Source organism: Odontesthes bonariensis, chromosome 4 (assembly GCF_027942865.1).
Source record: "Odontesthes bonariensis isolate fOdoBon6 chromosome 4, fOdoBon6.hap1, whole genome shotgun sequence".
Taxonomy (NCBI): domain Eukaryota; kingdom Metazoa; phylum Chordata; class Actinopteri; order Atheriniformes; family Atherinopsidae; genus Odontesthes; species Odontesthes bonariensis.
The window spans coordinates 15,993,869-16,002,903 of record NC_134509.1 but is presented as its reverse complement, the minus strand read 5'-3'; the positions used below and the strand labels follow the sequence as shown (position 1 = coordinate 16,002,903).

Genomic DNA, 9,035 nt, shown 5'->3' with positions numbered 1-9,035 from the left:
AAGGATGGGCTCACATGAATTAAACAGTGATGAAATCAAAGAAGGAAGAGAAGGCGCACGACTTCTTGGAAACATTTTGCAAACTTTATGAATAAATCAATAAATCCTTCATTTTTTTCATGGTACAAACCCTCTGCACTCAAAATCGAAATCAGTTTTTAGTTTGTAGCATGGAGTCACCTAAGTGTGAAATCCTATATAAGCAATCTTATGATAACAAGACAAATGTTTAGGAGAACTGTAGTGTGAATAAACATGATCTTTTGACTGATTTTCATGTCTGTTTGAAATAAATGTTTCACTGTTTCATTTGATTATGGTCAAACATTGATGGCCTGTTTTTAACACACTTTTCTTGCTGCTGTATGTAATAGTTTATATAGCTCCAACCTTTGATCCCTGACTATAGTGAGTCACACGTCTCATACTGGCACAGTAATTTAAAAGCTCGCCCTAATCCTACCAGCGCACCTTTTTGTTTCTGACCTAGTTTTTAACAGGTCTGAGGTTTTAAGACTTACCGGAGGTAGAATAACAGAAGCTGTTCCCAAGTTTGAAGTTAAAAAAAAGAAAAGCACTTCTTTGTGTTTTTATATCCAAACAAAGAGGAGTGAAAGATGTCAGGCACGAGGTACTGTCGTGTGGCAGTTTGTTGAAACAGGTCTTTCTTTATTGATCTTATTTTTACAATGTAGGCCACTCCTTTGTGCCTCTTTGTGCCTTGAAGCATGTACTGTAACACTACATTCTATAACACAGCATACACACACATATGTTCAGAGGTCAGCCTGTAAGACTCTGTTCAGGGATCTAATAGAAACCGAGTGTGACACACAAAGCTTTCTCAAAAGACACCAATATAAGATTACACTGTTGCCCACTGAAGTGTCAGTCTTAGTCATCAGCCTCGTCACACCAACAGCTCCTCATTTTGTGGTTTTACATTCGATTCTGCAGAAGATAAAATGACATTACAGAAGAAGATAATTTACTGTTCTTTTTTTCCCCACAAATCAAGTGCCATTAAAACAACGTTACATGTTTTTAAAAAAATAGTGTAGATGATGAAAAATAAGTAATTTTTATTCAGGATGTCATTAATAATCATAATGCAAAGATTAGTGTATAGAAATAAATTATTTACAGAGTTCTGTTTTATGAATGGTTTATTTATTTCTCACTGATTGTAGGCTCATTCATTCAGGCTGTTGCAAAGGTCACAAATAGACCTTCATGTATATGGTTATGGTTAAGTGTGGTTAAGTTAATGATGATCAATTATTTTGAGCTGCTGTTCATTTAAGATGTTAATTGCTCAGAAGAGGCGGGCTCCTTGGTTTAATTCACAGATGCTAAAAGTAGAATCTGAAGCAGTTTACAAAAAGAAGATGTAAAGAAAATGGAGTTCCCCTAACTTGGAGGAATCTCAATTAGTCTGGAGATATAGTCTTATAACAACGAAAAAAGCCCTTTGCTAAGCTAGAACTGCTTATTATTCATCATTGATAGAGAATAAGAACAATCCCAGGTTTCTTTTCAGCACTGTAGTCAAGCTGACAAGGGGTCTGAGCACTGTTGTGCCGTGTATTCCTTTAACTCTCAGCGGGGATCATTTCATGAGCTTCTTCACCAATAAAATAGTTTCTGTTAGAGAGAAGATTAATGGACCCACTATTAAAGGGACACTATGTAATTTCTTCCCCCATCTAGTGGTGCAATTTTATTTTGCAAGGTTGAATGAATTTGCTCTCTAGCGCCTCACGTTTTCAAATGTGCGCTGCAACTTCTTGAACTACGGCAAGCGGAATGTGTCAAGATTCAAGAAGCTATAGCTTCAGACTCAAGGTCCATACAAACAAAAAGAAATCAAGACACACAGTACAAAGGATTATATAACACACATACAACAACACTATGAATACAGATGACAGATAACATGTCAGATAACATAACATCTCCTTTGGTGTGCAAGCAATGCAATTAGTCATATTCCGGGAGTTACCGGAAGTGACGTCGACGCAGCGTTAGCATTAGCCTGCGTTAGCAATAGGAGCATTAGCAGCGGTAAATAAACTCCCGGTAAACTTACAAACTTTCTAATGCCTCGTTTTGTGAGTTAAGAGCCTATGTGTACTACGGCAGAAGTTTGGTAACAATCAATGCATTATTAGTGGGATCATTTACGAGATAAAATCTATTTAGCATTTTTTTTTTTTTTTTAAACTTTATTAGTAAATAGGGCTCGGGCACGTGACGTCACTACGTGAGCGGCGGCCATACTGGAGGCTCAGAACTGTTTTGTTTACATTGTTTTCCACTGCGCGCAGACGTACTCCCGCCTGGTCTCGGAACTTTCTTCGTTGGTTTATCTATTTTACTTATTGTCTTTGCCACTATGGTCGCACGTTGCTGTGTCGTGGGGTGCAATAGCGTAAGCCGTGACAGGAATGGGGGGGAAATCGTAAATGGTTTATCTTTTTACCGGTTTCCTGCTTGGAGGCGCACCCACGGAGACCAAGTGTCCGAGATAACAAAGCGTCGTCAACTAGCATGGATCGCTGCTGTAAGACAACCAAGCATAACTTTCCACTCAATCCCGGTGTCGATGAGAGTGTGTTCTCTGCATTTTCATTCTGGTAAGTTACAGACTTTTGTGTGCTGAGGTAAAGATCCCCGCCTTCACAAGAGGACACTGTCAGTTGGAAGCAAGGGACGTCTCAATGGGTTAAAAGCGGAGGACAAATTTCGTGTGTATGCATGTATACATGACAATAAATCTGATCTTAATCTTAATTTAATGTGGAAAATACAAGGAAAATTGCCCATCTCCAAATTCACATGAAAAGGGCGATTGGAACTGTCAGAAACAATACACCTTTTTGTCAGCTAAAGTACCCATCAACATAGTTTTGCCATGCGAAGGTGAAGACAAAACATTCTTTGACAAGATTGTGTCTGTATGTTGTACTCTGACCACCATGAGCAGGAGTGTTGTGCAAAGTTGAAGTCGTCTGAAATAAATATGCTTTGAGATACAGCCAAGTGTGTGTGTTTCATTATTTATTTACAAGTAGAGTAACATGACAAAAGTGTAAAGTGTCATTATAATTGAAACTGTTGCAAAGTATAAGCACTGACACCACATACTACATACGCAATTATGTCCGAAAGGGTGAATTTAGGCAGTAAATCTTCGTCGACAATCCATTCCTTGCTCGGTATTTCATAAGGGTCCAGTCCGTTTATAACGCCAATCTTCTGTATGTACCGATCTCTGGCTTCCTTCTGTAATGTATCCCGGTATATCCCACATCCTTTCTTCGATTTTAACATGCTTTTCTCTCGCTTTTCTCTCACTGTTTGTTCCTTGATCTCTGTCTTGCCTCAGGGTTTGTTTACGAGATTGTGCCTCCAATATGGCGACCATATCCCAGAATGCAACGCGTGTGCCCGAGCCCAACAAAATAACAGTTTACAAATGTGAGCATAACGCCAAAAAGAAGATATCCAGGGGGAGCATAGGAATAATAATAAAAAGAAGATGATGCACTTACAAAAAGAAAGCTAATGAACACAAAGACATATGTGCCAAGGAATAAAATCTATTTAGCATTAGCGGCTGTAATAAGCCATTTGGCGGAAATGACGTCACAATGACGTCATTTCTGCTTGTAGGCCTGGTGGGGAAATCGCGATTCGAAGTGCTTTATGTCCCTCTCGGCACTTCGTCATTTTTCATAGACCGGAAGGACATGGCAGCCTCCATAGAGCTTACCTGCTCTATGTAGATACAGACTAGTTATTCTTCACTCAGGAGGATAAGTGAGATTTTTGACAGAGATCATTTTACACCAATGAGGACTAACTTATGAATGAATATGTTGATTTGAGCTAATAAATGACTTAATTTATTACATAGTGTCCCTTTAAAGCAATACAATGTAACTCCTCAAAAAGCCCATTATGGAGCTCCCCCTACAGGCTGTTCCGAGAGCAACTCTAGTTCGGTCTCTTGCTTTGTCGGCCTCTCTCTTTCTCTTCCTTGCTTCATCAGTCAACTTCTTCTGTTTCTTCGGTGCCTCTGCCATGATGATCATACTGACAATGTTGCGCTAGCTTAGCCTTATACCTGGGAGCGTGAGAGGGTCTATTTGTTTTTGCGGTAGGTGTGCCAGAAAGCAAGTCGAAGTACTTCCGCTCAGCTCCCGGGCCGGTCCAGCAAAGTTACATAGCGCAGTTTTTCCAACTCAGACCCCCGAAGGGCATAGGAGACAGGCCAATCGTAATATTAAAACTCATTCTAGCCGCACAATTTTTTTCAAGCTGTTATTTTAAGGTAGAAATGTTACAAAGTATTGCTTTAAATGACTCTCTTGACTTGATAAAGACTTTCCATCAAATCAATTTCACACTTGGCATGTGTGTGTTAACAGTCCGGTTCTGTTATACTCAAGAATCGGTATCTGGAAGTCATTTCATACAAACTTCCCTTTAAAAGCTAAATTAGATTTTTAACAATTTAAAAGAACATATTGTCTCGATTATCATTACATACATGTTCCACCAGAGAGCAGTATACGTTTCAAATTGTTTTTTTTTTTATCAATCTTTCGCTTTAGTTTCATAATCCAGGATTATATACAGTATGTTTACATTGTTGTAAATCAACAGTAGGCCTAATCTCTGCTCTCAAATGTCATAAAGCGGGATAATTGTTAATTGTTAATGATTACTTGTTTCAGCCTTGAAACAAGTCCTGATTAATTGATCTATCTACCATGACCTCAGAAATATCTCCAACGGTGATGAATTATATATGTTCCACCAGAGAGCAGTATACGTTTCAAATTGATTTTTTTTGTCAATCTTTCGCTTTCGTAATATTAAAACTCATTCTAGCGGCACAATTTTTTTCAAGCTGTTATTTTAAGGTAGAAATGTTACATAGTATTGCTTTAATCCCTGACGTATAATCAAGTATAGCAGCTTTAGAAGTATCTTTAGAACCTGATTTGTATTTAGACTGTTGTCCAGTCGAACTCTCTGAGCTAAAAACAGCAATAGTCTCTTCTAAACCATAAACATGTAGTTTAGGCTCAATCCCAACCAGATTGTTCAAGGAGATTTTCCTTAATCAGTATTTATATATTGGATTTAATCAGTCTTTGTTTCTGGTTGCTGTAATTAAACCTTTACTTAAAAAAAACAACTCTTGATTCAGAAGTGTTAGCTAACTATCGACCTATATCCAATCTCCCTTTTATGTCTAAAGTTCTTGATAAAATACTTTTGATCATTTACACAGAAATAATCTGTTTGAAGAGTTTCAGTCAGGATTCAGTGCATCATAGCACAGAAGCAGCACTGGTTAAAGTTACCTATAGCCGCATTCGGACAGAGCAGTTCTAAGAACGGTCCACCTCGAATTCCGTTCTGATCACTGCCCTTCCCCAGGGGAACTGTTTCAGTTTGCATTCGCACATGAGTAGGGACCTTGATAGGGACTGATGCGACGCAACCGTCTGCGACAGTGACGTGTTACTTTAGCGCCACATTCAACAAGAAAACAAAACAAAACAAAATCCGCGAAAAGTAAGGAGAGAAGAAAAAAACACCACCAAGAAGCTATCGTATTCATGGTCTGCATGATGGTGATATTAATCATGGACGATCACATCGGGCGTCTAACATCGAGGCTGGAAGAGCTCACAGAGAGAGTCAGGAGACGAAGAATCGAGCTCAGGCGATACTTCTTCGTTTCATGCAGGAAGGAGAGCAGAGCGCCGCAGACAAAGGAGACGACGTGTAAGTTTAACTTATTAAACACGCGCAGGTTGAGTCTGTCGTATGAGTAAACATTTCAGCCTTTATTCTACTGTTTGCGTTGAGCAGATTAGGAACATGAAGAAGTGGAAATCTGACATGGGGCGTAGCTACCAACCACCAAACACCTACGTCAGATGTGTTCCTATAGAACCCAGAAAAGACCCAGCCTCGGAGAAGGAGCTAAAATGACTACAGGAACTGAGGGCCATGGTCCCTAAAGGCTCGTGTATACTTTGCAGCAGTGTGTCGCAGTGAGCTTGTCGCAGACACGACGCAGTTATTTTTGATTTATGCCTTGAAGCGCTGTCTGCGCTATGTTAATCCCACGCCACAACGCAAGAGGGACAATCATGAACAAGCTAGGATTGTGGGTGTTACGGTTACGGAGGTCATTCAACAACAATGGCGACTGGACGAATGCGCACTTTGATTGAGATGCAGCTGATCGATCTAGAAATAGAAGAAATATTGCCACTACTGGAGCTGGCAGAGAGGCGAAAGAATCGTCACGGTTAGCACGGTTAGCGTCAGCCGGTTAGCAAACCGGAAATACGCATAGTGTAGAGCGGATGTAGAGTTGACCAATCAGAGGCCTCCTTTCTCTCCTCCCTGCGGCGATGTCTGCGGCACTGTCTGCGGTGAGTTACAATTTTGAGGAGGTGCACCAGAGTGTCTGCGTAGTGTCTGCGTAGTGTCTGCGTAGTGTCTGCGTTAACTGCGACACACACGCAGACGACCTGGTTTCTGAGTATAAATCAGGCTTAATTCCTGTATGTCCGAATGCGGGGAAAAAACGGCCCCGTTCCTGAAAAGGTTATAGGAAACTGCAAAAGGTTCCTACAATGGGAATGCGCCTAATGTCCTCTTGGTCTCTAATAGCGGACTTGTGTCTGTGCTTGTTCTGTTGGATCTCAGTGCTGTATTTGATACAATCAACCTCAGACAGCACTACATTGGAAACTAACACAATTCAACTATTTTCCGGTGAACATAGGTTATTGCCGCCCGCACAAATGCAAGTCAAAACTTGATCACGCAAAAGAAAAAGCATACAATATGAAAATAACATCTGGAAATGCTTCTGCTTTCTCTGGACCTAAATTCCTTTTAGATTGTCTGAGATGAAGTGGAAATCTGTCCTGTGGCATCTTCTTTGGGGGAAGGTCTTGCTTATTTTAGGAAGAAATGCTACACCAAACTCGAAAACTCGAAACGTGTATTTTTCCCCAAATGTGTATTAGACGACTGCAGTAAATAATCTAGGTGCTGAACTGCTCTGCCTGCAGTCACCTGACTTGTGACCTGCTGAAAACATTTGGCGGATTGAAAAGAAACATATGACAAAGGAATTCTCTAACCGCTGAGTAGCTGAAATCTTACATCAAGCAACAATGGGAAAATATTTCACTTTCAAAACAACAGCGATTGGTCTCCTCTACTCCCTCAGTTGTTAAAAGAAGAGTTCATACGGAGCAACGGTTAAAATGCTCCTGCCCCAGCTTTTTTTAAACCTGTCGCTGACATCCATCTAATTATGAAAAGATAATGTTAACATTTGATTTGTTACTTTCGTATTACCTTCTGTGGAATACAAGTTTTTGATCAAAAAGTTCATCATAATTCATCATGAGGTCATGTTCTCATATATCACATCTGGTTCTAGATACTTTATTATTGTAACAAAGCTAAAGGGAAATTACAAAAAAACATCAAATATGAACTAGACTTTTGAGTTTGTGTGTTTTGCAGCCATACCGTTCAAGCAAGGGCAGTCCTGGTTAATCATCCCAATGAGTGTGAAGAGGGCAAAAACCAGAATGGAGAACATGATGGTTAAACTCTCGAGCTCAGTTATAGTAGTGGCCATCTACTTTTAATCCGCTGCCACAGCTGTAAGTCAAATCAGTAAGATTACCTTATCTCCAAAGGTTAGACCTCATCCCATGCTGCATTAAAATCAAGGTTGAACACTCACCTAGTGTTTCCCGGAGCATTTAGATGCTGACATTCACACAACGGTGTCATAGCACATGTCAAACCCACTGTGTTCTCTCTTTACCACGCTCTCTCTCTTTCGCTCTATCTTTCTGTCTCTCTCTCTCTTTGTCACACTCTTGTAAAAGCTGTGAAGAGCTGATATCCCCTCTCAAGTTCAAGTGAGATCATATTAACGGTAATTATTGATGGGCCCTGGGCCTCCGTGCGTGTGTGTGTGTGTGTGTGTGTGTGTGTGTGTTTGCAATTAAAAACACCCCACATAAGATTTACGACTGCTCTTGGGCATTTTGTCTAAATGCTATGAGTTAAGTGTTTAAGAATGTTTGTACCCCCCGATTCTGACCTTGCTCTGGAATTTAAACTTATGCAGATCAACCAGTCCTTTGGTTTTGGCTTCATCCCAAAGATACAAAAAAAAAAACACACACACATACATCTTCACTCTGTGAATGTTAGAGAAGTGAGACCTTATTTACCATGTAGATGGAATTATTTTTTTCTTTTCACTAAACCATGAAAGTGTGGGTTGACTTCCTAATTTCCATTGCGATCAAGTGGTATTGCTGTGATGTGTGAAAGTTTGAAGAGGATGTTAGAGCCCATTTATATCTAGGTCACTGTTGCAACCACTTCTCACTTTAGAAGTTGTACTCACCCAGAAAAGTTGTTGTTGCTGAAAATGTGTTGCTCCTCATCTGCACGTTACAAGAAAATCAGGAAATAGCGTTTAAGTGAAATACATACCATATATCAGAAGAGGTTCATGGCTTGCTGACCTTACATTAAGTGCAAATTACAGTTCATGCGGGCAACACAGATAATTAGCAATCTGTCTGGGGAAAACCTGATCCGACTAGGAGAGATGCGCTTTGGAAGCTGCAGCTCTCATATCTAGATATATGGCTGGATTTCTTTAGTCATCCAAAAACATGACAACCCAGGGTTGAGACCAGGATGCAGAGTTGCAGTCTTGCGCTTTTCTGCAGCTTCCTGCAGACCACCCAAATGTGATAAATCAATAAGTACAAGAGGAACTAATCCTGAAAACCTAAAAAAAAAAAACAAGACAAAAGATTAAACTGGACAAAAACATAAAACTATTAAACACGGTTTAGTGAATTTTAGATTTCTCCTTTACGAGTCTGTTTGTAAATTGCATTATATTGATAGATTTTGTCTTGCAGACACCTGGCTGCAGCAGGAGGATCATG

At 40.0% G+C, this 9,035-nt stretch overlaps 1 long non-coding RNA gene across 1 annotated transcript; it reads right to left on the bottom strand.

Moving 5' to 3' along the window:
- Positions 1-523: 523 nt before the first annotated feature.
- On the bottom strand, positions 524-7,845 carry LOC142379305 (uncharacterized). Its single transcript, XR_012769672.1, has 3 exons — positions 7,802-7,845; positions 7,582-7,716; positions 524-951 (listed from the first exon to the last, which is right to left on the bottom strand). It is a non-coding gene; the product is annotated as an uncharacterized LOC142379305 (long non-coding RNA).
- Between the last annotated feature and the right edge of the window lie 1,190 nt (positions 7,846-9,035).